We start from the raw sequence: 19817 nt of genomic DNA, 5'->3' as shown, positions 1-19817 counted from the left end.
AAGGAATTGACACGCTTGTTCCAAATATTCCTCAGATTTTACAATATCTAACTGAGATGCTGGACAAAGGCCTATCCTTCTCATCAATTATCCATGCCTCTGCCATTTCAGCTCATTACAATACGGACCCACCTATTTTTTCGCACCCATTGCTTAGGCAGTTCCTCAGAGGGGCCAAAAACATAAGACCACCAAGGAGAGCACCAGTACCTGCATGGGACCTCAATTTTGTCTTGGAAAAACTCACACTGCCTTCTTTTGAGCCAACCAATGCAGCTGAGATAAAATTCTTATCATGGAAAACAGCTCTGCTCCTAGCAAAAACTTCAGCAAGAAGAGTCTCAGAGTTACAGGCATTAATGGCTGTGGAATCTTTTATTATCTTCCATCCGGACAGGGTTTCTCTAAGGGCAAACCCAACATTTATGCCTAAGGTAGTGTCCAGTGTGGCTCTTAACCAAACCATTAATTTGCCTACTTTTTACCCAAACCCACAGAAGAAAGGGGAGAGACTTCTTCATTCTTTGGACATACACAGACAGCTGCACTTCTACTTGGACAAAACTAAATCTTTCAGAAAGACTGAGCAACTTTTAGTGGCATATGCTGCAGGATCACAAGGAAAGCCTGTCTCAAAGCAGACTATTTCAAAATGGATAGGACACTGCATTCGTTTCTGCTATTTACAACATGTCAAAGGGCATTAGACCACATTCTACCAGGGCAGCAGCCACCTCAGCAGCCTTCCTCAGAGAAGTACTAACCAAGGATATTTTGGAGGCTGCAACTTGGACTTCAGTGCACACTTTTACTAAGCACTACCACTTACCTCTTTACTCTAAATCCAGAGCAGGCTTTGCCACTGCAGTTCTGCAGGGCCTCATAGCCACTCCTAATTCTATTTAGACCCAGCCGCCCAACCTCAGCTTTGGGATTCAACCCAAGTGTAATGACTGTAACAGTGAAACACGATGAACATAGTACAGTTGTGTACCTACCATAAATGTAGATGTTCGAGTGTATTCACTGTTGCAGTCCAGGTTACCCTCCCACCATCCCCCTTTCTTTGCTGGGACTTATCTGTACTTCTCTATTCTATACAACCTATGTGGTGTATTTGCTTGTAGATGAAGGTAATGCTTATTTTAGTGCATGCTTTTTATAAGCAATGTTTTTAGCCTACCCTTTTGGGGGCACCTGACATCTGGGGCAAGAAAAACTGAAGAAAATGGCGTCGGCTGCATCTTATATACCCCTGGCGCACTGACGTCAGGGAAGAGGCGACAGCAGCTGATGCCGGACTAGGACTTTGGAATTCAGGCCGACTGCGGGTAGCCTGCCAGCAGGATAACCCAAGTGTAATGACTGCAACAGTGAATACACTCGAACATCTACATTTATGGTAGGTACATAACTGTACTTTTTTCATACCGATTGCTTCTGCAGTAGCCTTAGCTATATAGGTTATGTCTTGCCAAAGACATAACAGCCAGCCAGCATCCAAAGCTTCAGGGCACCTTCCACACACTCATACTGTCAAGTAGCTCGAGATGAGCTGAATAAAAGACAAGTTTTGTCATGAAGCCCTTCAGAGTTTTACTACTGCTGAAAGTACACTCCTCTGAGGCTTTTGAAGATCAATGGTCGGTTTGCGCTTTCCTTTGTTAGGCAATTAAGTTTCCTTTGGAGGGGAGTCCATTTTTTATACTTAATGTTTACTTTCTTCAGGAAGGTTATTTTAAAGCTAATAGTGTTGTTTTAACAGGCTGTCTTCAGATTGTAACATACGGTTAAATGGAGCACTCATTTTTTCTGTCAAATTTTAATGTAGTATAAATTAACTGGTAACATATTTTGTGTGGAGAAATTGTGTTCGGTTTTCTATTGTGGAACTACCGTAGTGTTTGAAAGTGCTTTTACTTTAAAAATAATAACTTCTGTAGACTGGTAGACTGGTAGTTTTATCTGCATTTGACACTTGTCTTACCCTGGAAAGAGACACCATTTTTGGTTTGACTAGGGAACAGTTTGTCAAGTCCCATGGTTGTTTCTTCTTCCAGTCACAAAAAGAAACATTAAGCAAACAGCCTTTGCCACCACAGCAGGTTAACACTTTGCCTCAGATGCAGGTGAGTGATGCTACTATGGCCATTTATTGTACCCATTCCTGGGGAAGCAGCAGCTGCCATTAGTAACACGGCTGAACCCATTTTTCCTGTCAAAGAGAGACAGAAAACCAAACGTATCTACTCTTCTTCAAATTAATTTTGATAGGAGTAGTTTACTGGCACCTTCTCAGGGTTTAATTTAGGCTAATGATCCTTCTTGTAGCGAGTATTTGTGGTAGAAATAAGAGGGATGCCTCTTTTCCTGAATACATTCAAGATTCTGAATCTGAACACGAAGATGCAGGGACAGATTCTGTGTTTTGTTCTCAGATTTCTGATTCATACTCTGAGGAGATCTCAGTTTCTGATTCTTTCTGTGGGTGTTTCACTTTCTGTGAGACTATTGCTAGAAAATCCCAGTGTTTTCAATGGGAGAACACAGGTTTCTCAGTCCCTCAGAAAATGCAACTTTTACAGAAAGATTTTCCAGAACCTAAACCCATTCTTCCTGTCCTGTCTGCTTTAGAGGATGTGTGTGTTACTACCTGCAATTTTCCTGATAGTCAGCTAGCTGTCCCTAAAAAGGCAGGTAGGCTGTATATAGTTCCTCAGTCTTTTAAATGTTTATGCACAATTCCAAACCCTGACCTAGCAGCTATAGCCCTAGTTGACTCCACTGCTGCTAAGCACTTTCTTACTTCCAATCCCACTCTTTCTAATAAGGATGGGAAATTTGATAGGTATGGGAAAAAAGTGTAGACCTCTGCAACTTTGATTTCTCCGAATTTTAAATTGTCAGGCTCATATGTTAAAGTTTGCTATGACATATTGTTAAAGTATGAAGAATGGTTTATCTCCAGTTTCTTCTTGTGAAGAAAAAACTACATTAAATAACTTGGATCTGATGTCATCTTTTTCATTCTTTCTGGGTTTAGTATCTGATCCTCAATCTGACAAAGCCACATTTACAAGACTTCGGATCCAAATCTCTAGCTCCTCCCTATACCCATAATACTCTAATCCATCCCCAACTCCTCAAATCTCATTTGCCACTGTCGTGACGAGATGGATCTAAACATGTTGAGCTGTGCGAGTAAACTTTTCTCTGTTTTTCTAGTTAAAAATGAATCCTTTGTCTAGTTAGTATTGCAGTTAGTGTTCCTAATTCTCCTCCTCCCTCATTTTAAGTAGTTTATCACTGGCATTAGGGTTTTTCTACTTTTATATACTCTTTCCGCCTTCCTGCCCGTGCCTTCTTGGCACTCCTTTTCCTCTTTACTTATAGTTTTTTCTTTCTCTCTCGATATATATAAATGTATGTGTATATATTATATATATATATATATATATATATATATATATATATATAAAATCCGTAATGACAACATGGATACCGTACTATACTGAAAAGTAAAACATAAAACGGCTTTAAAATTGTACTCAAAGCTTTTATTACTTAAGAAACAACCAATAAGCTCTTTCATCCACAAGGAACTTCATCAGACCTGGTTGTAACAAAAAAAAGTAATTCATTTAAATAATCACATTAATTATGTCACATGACATCATACATCATCAATGCTTTAAACCTTTCCTATTCAGGACAACTTTAAAATTTTCTCTGTCATTCATACCCGGATCTGCACCTGTATTTAATCTTACTTGCCAGCAGTATTCTTTCCAGTTTAAGTCATCTTCTGCATCCCATCTTCTATCATAATTAGAAACTTGATCTATCAGAGAAAATTTAAATTCAACTTTCATATTTTTATGGTATAATGCCACATACCTTGCCAAACCATTGGTCATATCAAGCTTCTCCACTGCACTTAAATGCTCATAAATTCTATAATAAAAACTTCAAACAGTTCTAACTATATAGAATGCTTGACATAAACTGCATAAAACTATATACACTACAAATTTAGACCTACATCTAAAATTCCTAGCAATTTGACAGTATAACCTCTAGCTTTAATATTAACCTCATTCCCTACTAAAATATATTTGCAAGCTGTTTTTATATTTATATATATATATATATATATATATATATATATATATATATGGTTTACTATCATAAATTCGAAAGTAAAAATAAATAATGTCTTTATTTTTGAATTTATGCATCGAAAATGAACATTTTCGAATAATAGTAAACTCGAAAACAATGGTGTATTGTCGAAAATGTCACTTGTGACATTTATGGCGATACACAGCACGCCTACCCTTCCCATAATCACCTACCTACCTAACCGAACACACAGTTATGCAGGGGGGCTGCGCCCCTGCACTCTAGGGGCTGTGCCCCCCACACCCCCCTAACTTAATATTCCAACTCCGAGATCGCACTACAGTGAGGAAAGGGATGCATTTCCCTAACCGCACTGTACCGCGATCCCCTCCCATGACCAAAAGTTAGAATTGCGAATGCACAGTCCATTCGCAATGCAAACCTTCACTCATGTCACCTGCCGTAATATGAAGTATTCGAACATCTGATGTTCGAATACTTCATAGCCGTGCAAATGCACGTCGACATAATGATAGCAAACCATATCTATATATATATATATATATATATATATATATATATATAGAGAGAGAGAGAGAGAGAGATTGTGTGCTTAAAATCTGTTTTACTATTTTTCTGTTGTAATGTAGCTTAGTGTATAACTTTTTTACATTCTGTGATTTCTAATTTGACAGCATGTTCTGATCTAATTGCTGTTTTTTTGGTAATGTCTGAAAAGGAGAAACCCACCGGTTTTAAGAAGTGCTACTTTTGGGGGCATAAGATCCCCAATTCTGATGCCCACAAGAGGTGCATCTACTGCCTGGGGCCTGAGCATCTCAAACTCTCCTGTGAGATATGCACTACTTCTAATCCCAGGGCTCCTTTCTGATTGGTGCAACAAACTTATTCTCATAAGTTCATAGGTGGTTGCCATGCTATTGACTCAAAGGTCTTTACAAGCCTAGCCATGTGTACCCAATATGGTAGTAGAGAAACCCAATATAAAGGATCTTGTCTAAACTCAAGACCTTGGTTAGCAACAGCTGCCCATATCTAGGAGGGTCATAGGTGAAATCCCTGACAGGAATTTACGGTTTCCCATCCAGTCATCCAGGCTATGCTTAAACAGGGTCATAGAGGGGCTTTGCTTGATATGAATTGGTAGCCTGCTCCAGAGGAGTGGCAACCTCTGATAGACATATCTGTCTCTCCAGCAGGCCCTATTTATGTAGCAGGCCGGGTTAAGGTCCCTGGACCAGGTGAGCCTTGTCCTATTTGACTTGCAGATGTGCAGCATTTCTATTAGGTTTTGAGCTGAGATTGCTCTGTAGGCCAGGTACAAGTCTCCTCTAAGTAGTCTGTATGCTATTGAGTACAGTGACAGTGACTTCAGTCTGTCAATGTATGACATGTGATGGAGACCCTGAATTTTCTTGGTTAGAAATCTCTGAGATCTCTCAATTTGCTGCAGGTGCCCAGTAAGGTACATACCAAAGGGAGCCTTGTACTCAATTGGCTTGATGAGGGTCAAGTACAGGGGTGTTATGGGCTGTTTTGCTCTTGAAGCAATGCCTTTGCTAATGAGGTATATGACACAGAATGCCTTCCTTACCATGGTAGACACATAGTGGTGAAAGCTTAGGCTACAGTCAACTTATGTTCCCAAGTCTGTCATTACTGAGTTATTACTTAGGATATTATTATTATTTACATAATAGTCTGCAAGGATATTGTTTTTACTGAAGGGGATGGTGATGCATTTTAGCACTGAATTTGAGTCCACGACTTTGGTACCAATCATTGGTTTCTGTAAGTCCCTCTTAAAGGATATTGACATTGTCTGGGGATTCAATGATTACACCTAATTTGCAGTCGTCAGCAAACCTGGTTAGCCGCAGCCCCTCTGTTTTGGCTTGAACGTCTTGAGAAGTATATTACAAACAGTAGGGGGCCCAGCACTGACCCCTGTGGAACCCCACTGGTGACAGGTCTGCTGGCTGAGGTAAAGTCCCTAACTTTGACTGAGTGTGATCTGTCAATGAGCAGGTTAGCAACTCATCTGATGACATAAGGGTCAATTTTCAACTGGGAGAATTTATCAATGATGCCCAAATGTGGGATTGTGTCTAAGGCCTTGGCTAAATCAAGGTAGGCTGTATGCACAGATTTGCCTTTGTCAATGGCTCTGGTGATATATGACCACCAGGTTTAACAAGCATGACCTGCCTTTGACAAAACCAAACTGTATCGGATCAAGGGTTGGGAGATCACCTATATCCTTATTTATAAGGTCCATGATGATTCATACCATGGCCTTACATATAAGGCTGGTTAAGCTTATGGGTTTGTAGTTCCCAGGGTCTGTTGCTGTACCCCCTTTATGAAGGAGGATGACGGTTGCCGTTTTCCATTCAGCAGGGACAAAACCAGTACTCAGGCTGTGGTTAAAGAAAGTACCTAATGAATTTGCTCACTCATGTTTTAGACCATTTAAAACACAACCTGGGATTGCATCTGGTCTCATAGATGCTGTGTTTTTGGCCTTAGAGAGAGCATTAATGACTTGCTCTTTGGAGAAGCATGATGGGGGAGCTGTAGAAGGAATGCTTTGTGGAATGTTTCGAGGGGATGGGGGGGTGAAATTTTCACCAGACCTGTCGGCTAATAGGTTAGCTATTTTCAGAGGATCAGAGTGTGTGATGCTATTTCACAGCTACTTCAGCACACGTCTGGGTCCTACCTTTTAGGTTATGATATAGCTGAAGAATGCCTTATGGTTATACTTAACTATGGTTGCGGAATTGTTTTCAAAGTTGCCCTTGGAGTTTTTTACAATTTGTCTTATTTATTTGTTCAAGCAGAGGAGGGTGTTCTTCCAGTGCTGGGACCTCTCTTTTTTTATTCTTGGACAATAGCTTCTTTCTCTTGGTGTATAACTTATGCTAGATGACCACCAGTGAAGCTTGTTTTTTCTTGAAGTTCTTGTTTTGATCCTATCAGGTACAGCTGTGTCAATACACTTGTATAAGTGTTTGTACAGGGCATTTGTGTATACTTTAGTATAGTTGTCAATGCATCTGTGGAAACATGATCTTGAAAATCATGTATGACAGCTATTAGGAAGGTATAATTAGCTTTGGTGAAATTTTTTTAGCCTGATTTCACTTGAGGGGTTCAGGTGTTATAGCTACTTCAAGTGTGACTGATTTATGATCAGATTTAACCAGTGAGGGTTGTATACTTGTGGTAGTGCAGTGGTCATCCATGTTGGTGAGGACCAGGTCAAGAATATTTCAATACTTTGTGGGGTTGCATACTATTTGTTCTAAGGCATTAGTGTTTACAAAGTCCAGGATCCTTTGTGCAAGCATGTTGGTACTCATACAAGTTTCCCAGTCAGTGCAGGGATAGTTAAAATCTCCAATGACTAGAGTGTTTGGTTGTAATTTGTTTGACTAAGGTAGGTCCAAATAAGCAGCGTAGGTATCTTGGTTCATTGAAAGGAGCATATAGCTAATGTTGACTTGAAGGTGGGTTTTTACCCACAGTTGAACTTGGAGTAACTTTGTGGAGTTTTCCTGTCTAACCAGTCTATTATCTTTGATGAAGATAGATACTCCTCCTCCTTTGTTTCTCACGCATTCATTTTGCGGTCTGAAAGTGTGAAAGGCATTGTAACCTTGCAAGGACAGGGTGCTGTCTGTGGCCCTGAACCAGGTTTCTGTGGCTGCACAGACATCAACATCCTCCAGGGAGAAGAGTGCTTCCAGAGAGTGCAGTTTCTGATTTAAACTCCTATTGTTTAGCAGCATAACCTTTAATTTATTTGAGTGATATTTTCATGTTGAAATTTTGTTCTTAAGGCCTTGCCTAAAATGGCACTATGGTGGGAGCAAATGCCTAGAGGTGACAGGTGAAGACCATCTCTGGCAAGGCAGCGTGGTCTAGCAACCACATCATTACAGGCTGACAGGAACTGGATCACCTTAGAATGGCACCAGAAACTAAGCCAATTGTTGAAGTCAATCATTTTTGTTTATATTGTGGTATCATTCTAAGTGAGGATAGAGTGCTCAAGGCTAGGGGCTTACCTGGCTGGGGCACATATTCATAGAGCTCATTCATGTCTCTTATCCAGTGAGGTACATCTCAATTCATTCACACCAACATGGACTATGATGGAGTCATAATGGTACTTGTCGAGAGACTTGAGTGCATGTGTGATCTGATGGAGCCTGGCACCTGATAGAAAGCTGACCATAACCTTCTCCTTGTCCAGCCTGGTGAGTGGGACATCTGTCCATCTCACAATGAAGTCACCTATGACTAAAAAATTTGGTTTAGATGTGCTTTGCCTTGGAGGCTTATTTGGTGAGACACTGGTGCTTGTGTTTTTATGTGTATTGAGTGCTGTATTAGTTGTCACTTGTTTGTGTTTGGAAGGTCTGTGGTGTATAGGTAGGTTTCTGAGGAGTGCCTCTGTGTATGTTTGCTTATATGCTGAGTGCATGGTTTGCTTAGGAGGTGTAGTATGTGAGCTGGCAACCTGTTAAGTGTTATTGTTCTGTGTCTGAGACAGCATGGATTCCAGATTCTTAGTGTAGACACATCTCTCATAAATTGTACTTGGCTGATTTAAGAGTAGAGGGTTGTCAGTATACATGAGACAGTTGCTACACTGCATCAGAATACCCTTGTCAGTCAGGCTAGTAAGAGAAATGTAGGGAAACTGACCATCTGTAATGCTAGGTTAAATCCTGTTTTCAAAGTGGGGAGAAAAAATGGAGAGGTGTGGTATAACTGGGTGCTCTGAACGGGGTCTGTACTAACGAGGTGCACTATAAAGGATCTGTACTATTAGGGGAAGCTGTTGTAGATTTGGTGGTTTGAGGACAGGAGGCAGAAGTGCAGCTGAGGTGCTCTCTGAGCAGCTAAGCACAATTAAAGGTCTTCTTGGCTGGATCACAGGCAGCTACTAAGGGAAAATTTATCTACTGAAGTTTTTTCATCTCTAACCGTCCTTGATGGTGCATGGAGGTGCACTACTCATAAACAGATGAGTACAGCAGAGCAGTGGCAGGTTTCCTAAATCTGTGGAGCTGTGTTAAAACAAGCACAAACCGATGCAAACACAACGGGGCTTATGTAGCAACAGCGAGCAAACTGAATTAAACAATTTAACCAGTAAAAAAGCTCAAAACTGAGCCCTGTGCCAGCAACCTTCAATCAGATGAGCCCTAACTGCACTCTCTTGTCACAAGGATGCAGGGGGGCCCTCTTCAACAAAAGATAGCCTGGTTTAGTGCTCAATTTAACAAACAGAACCAGATTCAGAAAGTTTGAATCTAGTCTATACTACAGCCAACAAAAAGTGCAACAAATGAGAAAAAACAGTTTTTAAAAAATCAATGATATAGGAAAATTTCAGTTTAAACATGCAAAATACAGTATATGTTTGTACTTACAGTTAGCAGAATGCAACAGATTTCTTTGTATTGCACATATGAATACAGCAGAGCAGTAGCTGATCGCCTATCTCTGTGGAGCTGCATTAAAACAGTGAGTCTTACTTCCAGCTTCTTCTACTTCTAGGCCTCAACCCCCCTCTTAACACTTCTCAAGGCTGCACAGATTGTAAGAAAATAACCCTCCAGATGTCACTGAGGGCCTCGTCAGAGCCTCCTGAGAAACACAGAAGAACATCAGGCTTCATTGGATCTGACAGCTGTGATTACCATCTCCAGTCCTCCCATACCTACTTCATCCTACTCTGTTCCCAGACCTTTGGATCCGACGCCTAGGATCTGATCTCTGGAGTTTACATTAAAGCATGTTTCTTGGGCTCTGCCATCTTAAGTGTTTCAAAACCCAGGAGAAAATTCTAGACCTGCTTCCTCAGCTTCATCCAAATCTTTCAGGAGCTTGACAGAGGCAGATATGGACTGGATAATGCTGAGATTTCTCTGGGGGTCCTGCCAACTCCATCCCCTCTCAGATTCATGTGTGCACCTGCCCAACCAATGCTGTCTCCTTCTCCAGTCAGACCTGTGGTCTCAGAGTCTCAGGATCCAAGATCCCCGAGAGACTTGTAATCTAATCCGAGGAAACTCCCTTTCTCAACTCTGGTAGTTTCCATGACCAGCCCTGCTCAGATACCATCGGATCAGAGCAGGTCTCAGATCCAGGCTGTTGGCACAAAGAGTGAGGGGTTGGGTTTGGCTCCTACATTGTCGGATCCATCCCTTCCCCTTGGTGCCTCAGCTCTGGTCCGATTTTTTCCAGAGAGCTCAGATCCAGGCTTGACCCTGTCCTCTCATCCTCTGCTGCCTTGGCTTCAAGGAGGGGGGAGGTTTACCTGTTTCCATTAGCCTTTCAGGTAGTAGAGAGGCCCTTCTCTTTGCATAGGGAGGCATCCTCTCACTTCTCAGATCCTACCCCTTGCAGCTCGTTAGGTCTAAGCTCTGAGTCCATCATCTCTTCTCCTCAAGGTCAGCCAACTCCAGGAAGCCTACACACTAATTCCCCCATTTTCTGACTCCTCCCTCCCCCGAGCACCCCATGGAAGAGGTACCTTGGAAGAAAACAAGAGTTGGCACATAGACTCCCTTATGGAGTCTTTCACGGAAGACACCTATTTTGATGAGGGAGAAGGATCCCCCCTGATCACCACCTGATGATGTCTCCTTTGGGGACATCCTGCAAATCCTCAAACAGAAAGGTGGCTGGTTTTCCAAGCTCATTCTTCTGAGGAGTCTGTATTCCTGGAGGCTTTCTGGGCTGGCCCATCTATGTCTTTGGTGACTTCCTGGCAGATGAACTTATTGATGTCCTTTTATTCATATTCTGCTTTATCCATAACATCAGGGAGTTTGTCTCTGGTGAACTCTCGTACTTCCGGCCATTATACAAAAGTTAAATGCTACCACTATGGTGCGAGTGACATCCCTTGTCTTTCTTTGTGGATGTTTGGTATAAAGTGGACATCACCATTCACCTTCTTCAGAACTTTTTTGCCGCCTGTGTGAATGCCAGCTCCGGTCATCGCTCTTTTGGAAAAAGTGACTTTGCACCATCCGACTTCAGATAAGTACCCCATAGGGGCTTTTTATTATTTGTTTGCTACTGCTTTGGTTTCATATCAGGTAGGAAGTGCAATTGTCAGTGTGGAGTGCAAATTCCACATAAGGATTCTCATGAGCTCTGCCAATTTTGCCTAGGCCAAGAACACAACCATGCCACTTGTAGTATTTGTCAGGCCTTCATCCCCAAAACCCTTAGAACCCACTTAGCAGCACTGAAACTCTACCTAGAGAATCAGAGCCTTAAGCCGGTAAAGGCCTGGAGTCCTAGCCAGAGTCCTTGGGTCTTCCTTTGGTGGATAGCCCAGAGGAAGCCGGTACAACACCTGAGGTCATGTCCCAGAGGAATTTGCAGGCATCCGATTTGGTCGCCAAGGGGGAACCTGGGGTCTCTTAGATTGTTGTGCAAGAAGATGTAGCTTCTGATGTTGTGGAGTGCCAGCCGGCATCCAGCCCTCCTACCCTTCATCCTATCTCTGATTCTTTGACATCGGAGTCACATAAAAAGAGAAAACAAAAGACTTAGCATATTTCTCATTCTCTGACTACCCCTTCCATCGAACAACCTCAGGATTGGGAGGTCTTCACCCAAGGTCTTATAAACACCTTCCTGGCCTTATGTCAGGCCCCTTCAGCCTCTACCCTTAAGGGATCTGCCCCAACGTCTGTTCTGGAGAAGTGGATTCATCAGATGATGAATCCCTCACTTATTCTTCTCAAATTACTTCTCCTCTGGGATATGCCTCCCCAGAGGAGGAGTCCAATTGTAGAGACTACCCAGGAGAGGACTTCACCTTTGGTGAGACTATTACACAAATGCAAAATTTCTTCAAATGGAGCAGCAGTCAGGTCACTGAGTCCCAAAATATATATTATGAATTACTCCAGTTAGAGTCTCCTAGCCTCTCTGTTGTACCACCCATACACCCTGCTTTCCTGGATACTTCAAAAAATCCTGATTCACAGCCCATGTACCCAAATGCCCAGATAGATTCTATAAGGTCCCTGATGAAGCTAAATTCCTGTGTAAAGCCCCATCCGCAGACCCTTGAGTTATTACTTTGGCTGCTGATAAAACTTCTAAATTACTTCCCTCCACCTCTCTACTGCCCTCAGATAAAGAGAGCAGACCCATGGAGCATCTGGGGAAAAAAGTACACACCTCTGCCACCTTAGCAGTAAAAGCCATCAACTACCAGATACGCATGGCCAAATACTCTGGCTCTGATGGCAGATGTGGTCAAACAATTGGGGGAGCTCCCTGACTCCCCAGTCAAGACCAAAATATCCACTCTTCTGAATTCCTGCACCCAAGTAATCAAACACTCCATTAAGTGCAGCTACGATGCTGTAGAAGCTTCATCCAGGGCTGCTGCCTTTGAATCTGTCATCAGGAGATATTCTTGGCTTAGATTGTAGCCTCTCCCTGATGACATCAAATCTAAACTCCTGGATGCTCCTCTAGACAGTAAAGACTTGTTTGATACAGCTGCTTCTGACCTCTTCAAGGCCCTCCAGACTAAACGCAAGGAACTGAGACATATTTTTGTCTCCCCAGTCCCATGTTTTCAAAGGAACTTCTCTAACAACACATCTTATTTAACTATCCCCCACACATCTAATCTCACATCCCCTTTAAATTACTACCCAATTAAAATCCTAAACTCCAACCCCAAAGACAAACACTAGCTAAAGCTTATAAATAAAATTCTAAAGCTCATAATCAGACTTCACTGCAACCTCATAGTAGACTGGGACATACATCCCAACCCTTGGTCTTCTTCTCTTAGTGCCACTAACTCCTACAACAACACTCGCATCTACTCTGCCACTTAATAGAACCACTAACTCTCTTCTCACCTTTCACCTAAACATTAGAAGCATAAACAATAAAATACACAACCTACACGCCCTATTAGCAGTCCATTCCCCAGATATAATGTGTCTCACAGAAACCTAGCTAAAACCTACTAGTGCTGATAATGAGATATTACCACCAGGATGATTAGATTGCACTACTAAAAAGGGAGGGGTAATAGCAGTTCTTTACAAAAACACACTAAGTGTTAATAGGGATTCCATACAGCCACCCCCATTTAATAATGCTGAAATCCTTATAGCTAAAGTTCGAATTAACCACAACAAATGCATAAATATTGTCTGTGTCTACATTCCCCCAGGTAACAATATAAGCACCCTAGAAGATATCCTCCAATGGTTATCTACTATCCACCCCCAAGAAAACATTTTTCTTGGTGACATCAAACATCAATTGGTCCACCTGCTCAGCTGAATCCCCTGTCACCTATATAAATCTCTTCAGCTTCAGTCAAATAATAACCGCTCCTACTAGGATCAGCAAACCCAACAATCGAGAAAGTATTCTTGATTGGATTCTTATCAATAGTCATCCCCATTTGTATAAATCTGGAACCCTCCTCGATGACCTAAGTGATCACTCTCTAACTTACATTATTAAGCATAAGGGTGAGAATTCCCATCAGCCCACCTATAAAACAGTCAGAAATACCAAGAACTTCAGTCCTGTAAATTTCCAAAATGAACTTAACTCAGTCAACTGGTCAATCCTAAAACATATACCACTGGAAGAGGCAATGGCATATTTTAATACTAAATTCCTAAACATCCTTGACTCCCATGCCCAATCACGTAATATTAAAACTAAATAAAACACATACAGTGCCATGGCTCACAAAGGAAACCAAACTAAAAATCAAAATTAGAATAAGGCCTGGGGCCATCTGACGAGCAACTAAAGCCCCTCTCGACCAACTAAAATACTGTCAGCTTAGGAATTATACAAAAAAATCCATTCAACAAGACAAAGCTACTACTAAAACCTGCAGCAAAAACAACAAAACAATCACAAAAAGTTCTGGGCAGGTATTAACCAGCTTCTTCATCCAGGACAATTTACCACTCCGACCCCAACAAACTACACACAAAACCCCTCTGAGACCATCGCTAGTGCCTTTAATAATTTCTTCACTGAAACAATCCAGTCTCTCGCTAACCAACTCACTCCCATGCACTCTTAACTCCACCACTAATACACCCATTACTTATCCCCCTTTAACTTCCAACCTGTCTCTACCACTCTAATCCGATCCCTAATCAAAAAATTGAAGCCCACCACCCTGTCTGCTGACTTTCTCCCAGCAGAGTTCTTAAACATTGCTGCTGATGCCATAGCATTTCCCATATCTATCCTGATCAACAGGTCCCTAACAGTCTGTTCTATCCCCCCATCTGGAAAATATCCCATGTTATCCCACTCCACAAAGGTGGAAGTTCTACAGAATTATCCAATTATAGACCCATCGCCATTCTTTCACCACTGGCCAAAATAATGGAAAAGTGTGTCCACAAACACATTATGTACCATCTCATTCAGAACCAAATACTGGCTGTCAGCATGGCTGTAGGCCATATCATAGCACCACCTCCGCTCTCCTTTCCTTCACCAATGCCATAAATCTAAACAGAAATAATAATTTGCTATCAACAGCCCTCTTCCTAGAACTCTCAAAGACCTTTGATATGGTCAACCAATTACTCATCCACTTTCTGAAATCTATTTCCCTGGACAACCATACTATAGAGTGGTTCCAATCCTATATTGGGTGGTAGACAACAAGCAGTACTATGGCAGGGCAAACTATCCACCCTGTTACCTCTCACCCTTGGAGTTCCTCAGGGCTGTATTTTAGGTCCTCTACTCTTTTCTGTCTTTATCAATAACCTACACACTGCCATCCCAGATGCAACCTACATCCAATATGCAGATGATTCCACTCTGATATGCTCAGCCTTCTCCCCAACAGCCCTGCAAATCTTAACCCCGCATATATTTAACACGGTTGAAAATTGGCTCTCTAATCACTGTCTTCTGTTGATTCCCAATAAGACCAAACTGTTACTCTTTACCCCCACGTGTAGGTCTACCCCACTTTCCTTTACTATAACATCAAACAATGGTACCTCTATTTCACCAGATAGCCACACTAAGCTCTTAGGGGTAATAGTTGATGATCTCAAATTCGACCTGCACATCAACAAGACTATCAAAACCATCAATAAGAAGCTTGGTTCATTATATAGAAATAAACATTTTCTAACCCCAATAGCTGGGATCGCTATCGCCCACTCTCATCTTTTCTCTACCCTTCTATATGCCTCCCCTATACTCTGTGACCTAAACAAATCAGAGCTTACCAAACTCTCTCACTGTTACAACCATAGTGCCATATTCGCTACCGGATCAACATATAGGACACATCACTGCCAAAACCTCAATCTCCTAGGGTGGCTAGAACTGCCAAGTTTACTTCTGTTCAATCAGCTAACAGTAGCACATAATATTCTCAACCAATCCAAAAATACCCCCGCACTTAATTATCATAAAACCATACAATAACTCCAGACCATTACACTCATCCAACAAGCTGTTAGTCCAAACACTCAAAGCGAATACCTCAGCTGGAGACTCCCTGTTTGCCAGCTCTGTTGGCAAAGCTTGGAACTTACTTCCAGCGGACATTACCCTGGAACCCTCTCTAAGCCTCTTTAAAAAAGGCCTCAAACAGTATTATAAAAGGCACTGGCTCTGTCCATGTATCAACCCCGATTAATCTCCATAACAACTCCCTAACTTAACATTACTGTATTAGCTTCTTGTCCACAAATGCTTGCAGTGACATTCTTGTTCTGTACATTACTTAGTAAATAATTGTTGCTGTAATCCACCTGTTTAATATTTTTATATTCTACTACACACTGTCACCGTGGTGGTGGTGCTGCGGTAGCATTGTTGCCTCATAGTAAGACGCTGTCCGGTTCGATTCTCAGCTAGAGCGTCTTCTGCGTGGAGACATGCGTGAATGGGCGTACCTTGGTTGAAGGTTGTGCATCAGGGCTGGTAACTCGGCACGTAAAAATCAACTACCAATCATTAGCGGACCGGAGCTCAACTGTGGCGACCCCTAACCGGAAAAAGCCGAAAGACACAACAACAACAACTACACACTGTTAAAATTGTGAATCCCTCTAGTGGGACACACCTTACTTATTTTGTAATATTTGCTTGGCATGTATATATATTTTTTATCTGCACAACTGGAGCTTTTCTCCCCTGTTAAAAGTGTGCATTCCTCTTGAATGCCAAACCTTTCTGACTTTGTAATACCCTTAGCATGCATGTATGTTTTTGTCTGTATGTTTGGAGCTTTTCTCCCCGGGCATCCGCTGAAAATGGACATGTATCCAGTCGGACTATCCCGGTCAACAAATGTAAAATAAAAATTATCTTGAAAAAACCTCCTTTGTGAGGTCTTCAGCTAGAAACATGACAGCTAAAACCAGAAAGGACCACTGGAAACAACCGCCTTTTAGGTCTGTTCCTTCCACTCCTTTTTCCAAACAGCCCTTTTAGGGGAAGTCTGGTAGCCTGTGACTGCCATGCTCTTCACCCAGACACCCCTCTCTCTATGCATCTCTCTGTATCCCTCCCCGCTTGGAAGCAGGTTACCCTGGACTCTTGGGTGCTATCTATCATAAAGCAGGGATAATTCATGACTTGGGAGGCCAGGCATATTCCCAAAGGCATTCCTCAACCACCACCCGAGATCAACTACTATTCTCCCCCTCCCAGTCCTGCAGGAACTTCTCACTCAGGAAACAATTTAGGAAGTCCCTTCTCTTGCAAGAGGAAAAGAGTTTTATTCAAGAATTTTCCTGGTCCCCAGAAAGGAAGGTCCCTGGAGGCCAATCCTGGATCTATCACACCTCAACACCTTCCTCTGGGTTCCCTCCTTTCAGATAATTTCCCTACCTACCCTTCTGTCCCTGATCCTTCCATAGGCCTTCTTAGTATCCTTGGATATAAAGGATGCCTACTTACACATCTCAATCCATCCACTCTTCAGAAAATTCCTCCACTGCTCCGTGGATTCTGCACACTTTCAGTTCTGTGCTTTACCATTTGGGTCTCTCTGGCCCCAAGAGTATTTACAAAATGTCTGGCTCCAGTCATGACCTTCACCAGGGCACAGGGAGTACAACTTTTCCCATACCTCAACGGCATCCTCATTCAGGCTACATCAAGTACCATGGCCTTACAACACCTGGATTTTACCTGCTCCCTCTTAACAGGTCTGGGATTTACAATAAACCTCAAAAAATCATCCATGATACATGCCCTTACAGGATCAGGTGTTCCTGGGATGTTGGATTCTGACAAGCGAGATGATGGCCTGCCTTCCCCTAGAAAAATTGTGATTCTCGCCTCTTAAATTCTTTCTCTCAAAGCCATCTCAGCCAGGGAATTCCTCAGAATCATAAGATTCATGGCCTCGACCATCCCATGGTACCTCTGGCAAAGCTTCTCATGAAGATGTTCCAGTAGTACTTGCAAACAATCTGGAAGCAGCACCTAGATACCCTAGAGTTCATGATCCCCATGCTCCCATGCCTGGGCAGGGAATTGAATTGGTGGATAACCCAGATTCAGTCAAATCCTGGCATGCCCTTACAACCACTGCCCTCCAACCAGGATCTCTTTACAGATGCATCAGACACAGGGTGGGGTGCAACCTTAGGAGACTAGAGAGCGAGGAACACAAGGCCATTTAAATGCCTTCTTATCCCTACGCCAGGTCCCTATGGCATCTACCCCCAAAGGTAAACTTGCTCCAGATGTCTCATCCAAAGAAGAGGATTCATCGGGGAATGAAGCGCTAACTTACACCTCACAAATTGCTTCCTCTCTGGGGTGCACTTTCCCAGAGTTGGAGTCCAATGGCACAGATTCCCCAGGAGAAGATATCCCCTTCTGGGAAACCATTGCTTAAATGAAAGAATTCAAGTGGGACAGCAATCAGATCAGAGAAACCCAGAAGAGGTATTATGACCTCTTGCAAATGGAGTCTCCCAACTTGTCTGCTGTACCTCCAGTGCACCCTGCCTTCTTGGATGCATTCCTGGCTGCCTCCAAAAACTGTGATTCATAACCTCCTACACCCAAATGCCCAGACAGGTTGTATAAGGTCCCTGAGGATTCTAAATTCCTGTATAAAGCTTCTGCTGCAGACCCTTCAGTCATTGCTGTAGCTACAGACAAAATTCCTAAGCTACTCCCTTCCACCTCCCTCCTGCCTTCTGACAAGGACAGTAAGTTAATGGAGCACCTAGGGGAAAAGGTCTACACTTCTGCTACCCTAGCAGTAAGAGCAATTAACTGCCAAACCCACATGGCCAAATATTCCCTGGCTTTGCTAGCTGATGTGACAAAACAATTGGGGGACCTCCCTGACTCCCCAGCCAAGGCTAAAATACCTACCCTGTTGGATTCCTGCACTCAGGTGACCCAAGCACTGTATTAAGTGCAGTTGTGATGCATAAGAGGCCTCATCTAGGGTTGCCACTTCAGGGTCGGTCATTAAGGGATACTCCTGGCTTAGGTTGCAGCCTCTCCCTGAAGACATCGTCTAAACACTTGGATGCACCCCTAGACAATAAAGATTTATATGGTTCAGCAGCTGCTGACCTTTGTAAGGCCCTCCAAGTGAAGGGTAAGGAGCTACAGGATCTGAGACACATTTTTGTTTCTTCGGTCCCACGCTTCCAAAGGAACTACCCTACCAAAACCTCCTTTGTGAGAAGGCCTGCCAGACAGTTGCCAACCAAAAGCAAAAAGGACTCCAGGAAACAGACCTCAGCCAGGGCTCCCTCTACTGCTGCTACCAAACAGCCCTTTCAGAGTAAGCCTGGTAGCCTGTGACTGCCAGGCTCTGGATCCAAACACCCACACTTTCTATGTGTGTCTCTCTCTGTCTCCCTATGAGCTTGGAATCAGGTTACCCCAAACATTTTATGTCCTCTCTATAATAAAACAGGGATACTTCATGAGATGGGAGACCAAACCTACTCCCAAAGGCATTCCTCAAACCCCTCAAGAACAACTGCCTTCCTTCCCCTCAGTTCTTCTGGAGTTCCTAGATCAAGGAAACAATCAAGAAGTCCCTGCACATACAAGAGGAAAGGGATTTTACTCCCAGATTTTCCTGTTTACCAGGAAAGAAGGTCCACAGAGACCAATCCTGGATTTGTCCCATCTCAACACCTTCCTTCAAGTTCCCTCCTTTTAGACGCTCACTCTTGCTATCCTTCTCCCCCTGACCTTCTTAGTATCCTTGGATATAAGACGCCTACTTACACATCCCAATCCATCCCCACTTCAGGAAATTTCTCTGCTTCTCAGTGACTTCTACACACTATCAGTTCTGTGCTTTGCCATTTGATCTCTCTATGGTCCCAAGAGTGTTTACAAAATGCTTGGCACCAGTCATGGTCTTTGTCAGGACAAAGGGAATCCAACTCTTCCCCTACCTAGACAATATCCTGATTCAGGCCCCGTCAGTTCCTATGGTATTATAACATCTAGACTTCACCATTTCCATCCTGAGAAGTCTGGGATTTACTATAAATCTCAAAAAATCATGCCTGATTCCTTCTCAGATTGTGTTCCTGGGGTGCAAGATCCTAACAGAAAAAATGATGGCCTGTCTTCTCCCAGAAAAAAAATTGTCTCTCATT

This window comes from Protopterus annectens, chromosome 6.part0, assembly GCF_019279795.1.
Source record: "Protopterus annectens isolate FY-2018-M chromosome 6.part0, PAN1.0, whole genome shotgun sequence".
Classification (NCBI taxonomy): domain Eukaryota; kingdom Metazoa; phylum Chordata; order Ceratodontiformes; family Protopteridae; genus Protopterus; species Protopterus annectens.
The sequence above is the reverse complement of the archived record's forward strand: the minus strand, read 5'-3'. Positions refer to the sequence as shown.